The sequence below is a fragment of the Lucilia sericata genome, unplaced genomic scaffold (genome assembly GCF_015586225.1).
Source record: "Lucilia sericata isolate MDLA Ls3-8-SP2 unplaced genomic scaffold, ASM1558622v1 Contig000313F_arrow, whole genome shotgun sequence".
NCBI classification, from domain to species: domain Eukaryota; kingdom Metazoa; phylum Arthropoda; class Insecta; order Diptera; family Calliphoridae; genus Lucilia; species Lucilia sericata.
This window is the reverse complement of record NW_023994337.1, coordinates 4891-7642: the sequence shown is the minus strand read 5'-3', so window position 1 is coordinate 7642 and position 2752 is coordinate 4891.

The following is a 2752-nucleotide window of genomic DNA, read 5'->3' as shown; positions in this document are numbered from 1 at the left end:
ACTAACTAACTACTAACTAACTAACTAACTAACTAACTAACTACTAACTAACTAACTAACTAACTAACTAACTAACTAACTAACTAACTAACTAACTACTAACTAACTAACTAACTAACTACTAACTAACTAACTAACTAACTAACTAACTAACTAACTAACTACTAACTAACTAACTAACTAACTAACTAACTAACTAACTAACTAACTAACTAACTAACTAACTAACTAACTAACTAACTAACTAACTAACTAACTAACTAACTAACTAACTAACTAACTAACTAACTAACTACTACTAACTAACTAACTAACTAACTAACTACTAACTAACTAACTACTAACTAACTACTAACTAACTACTAACTACTAACTAACTAACTAACTAACTAACTAACTAACTAACTAACTAACTAACTAACTAACTAACTAACTACTAACTAACTAACTAACTAACTAACTAACTAACTAACTAACTAACTAACTAACTAACTAACTAACTAACTAACTAACTAACTAACTAACTAACTAACTAACTACTAACTAACTACTACTAACTAACTACTAACTAACTAACTAACTAACTAACTAACTACTAACTAACTAACTACTAACTAACTAACTACTAACTAACTAACTAACTAACTAACTAACTAACTACTAACTAACTACTACTAACTACTAACTAACTACTACTAACTAACTAACTAACTAACTAACTAACTAACTAACTACTACTAACTAACTACTAACTAACTAACTAACTAACTAACTAACTAACTAACTAACTAACTAACACTAACTAACTACTAACTAACTAACTAACTAACTACTACTACTAACTAACTACTAACTAACTAACTAACTAACTAACTAACTTAACTAACTAACTAACTAACTAACTAACTAACTACTAACTACTAACACTAACTAACTACACTAACTAACTAACTAACTAACTAACTAACTAAACTAACTACTACTAACTAACTAACTAACTACTAACTAACTAACTACTAACTAACTACTACTAACTACTACTAACTAACTAACTAACTAACTAACTAACTAAACTAAACTAACTAACTAAAGCTCACTAACTAATACCTAAAACTACTAACTAACTAACTACTACTACTTACTAAGATGCAAAGTTTACTTCATACTTTAATATTATTTAAAATCTATGTATAAATCAATTCAAAACCCACCCACCTATCACACCACCACTTCCTATATTTACAAAAACACTTACAATATGCACACTCTTGCTCTCTTCTTCATTCCCTTTTGCTTACTTTTGTGCTTTTCCCGCAATCTCAACACAATTTTTTCGCCCCCCAATTTTACCGCCCATAAAAAAACTTCTCTCTCTATTGTCAATTGAAAAGTTCAATCCGAAAAAAAATTAACTTTATTCTCACACTGAGTGAAAGCCATGGATAAATTAGTTTCGCATGTAATGAAAAAATGAGCAGTAGTACAACGATTTTGTTGTCTCTTCTTCATCAGTATTATTATTATTGTTGTTTTCTTTTCCCCCGTTTAGTTTAATATTTTTCATATTAGACAGACATTTGAAGTTTACAAATACGACGAATCCATAGTTGGAGCTAATGCCTGCTACTGTATGTGTTAAGGCAGTTTGTTGGCTGTCAGACGGACTGGGTGTTTTGGTTTTTGCTGTGTGTGCTGGCTGTTTGACTGACTGAGTGACGATGAATAGAATTTTAAATAGAATTGCAACGACTCAGCAGCTAATAAGAACCCCGAAACGTATACAAAATATTAAAAAGCTATATTAATTGTTTATTGAATGAAAAAAAATTAAATAAAAATATTTATAAAAAAGTGGCATATATTAAATAATGAATACATAAAAATTAATAAAAAGGTATTGAAGAGTTTAAGAAAAAATCAATTTAAAAGAAAATATATAAGAAATTCTTAAAGAAAATCTTGCTTGGTAGTAGAAAAAAAAAAGAAAATATTTTTCTATCTATATGTGCGAGTATGAAAAAAGTGAAATGTTAAACGGGTACACGCCTTTTAAGTGCATACACAAAATACAAAATGTACGAAGCAAAAAAAAATAAAATAAACGTTAGAATCTATTTCTATATGGAAGTTGTCGCAAAAAAAATTTTAATTATAAATGGAAATTATTAAAAAAAATATGTTTTAAATAAATGTGTTAAAGTGAATCATGACAAATAACGGATTATAATGAAAGAAATATACATAAAGTACTAATTTTATTTGCAAAAAAAAAAAAATTAATACAAAAAAATGTAAGAAGTTTAAGAGTTTTTTATTAAAATTTTAATAAAGAATTAAAATTTGAAAAAAAAAATAATTAAAATTAAAAAAAAAGTTTCAATATGAGGAGTTAGATTTAATTGAATTCAAATTCGTATTAAAATACTCAAATGTTCAGACAACCAAATCTTGTACATAAATAGCTGAATATGTTTTTTTTTTCTGCATATGTGTGTATTTCTGTTCCTATTGGAAGAGATGTAAAATTTATGAAATTTAATGAACATCTTTTTCCACTATTTAGGTTAATTATTTAAAATCTATATAACAGATTTAGAAGATTATTTTAAATTAATAATTTGCAAAATGAATACTTTCTAATTCGTACATACAGATAAAAAAATGTCGGTTTAATTATGATAGACACTATAGAGTTGCTTTATTTACAACATTCTTCTTACACTACATATACCCAGTGTTCTTTGCTACCCTA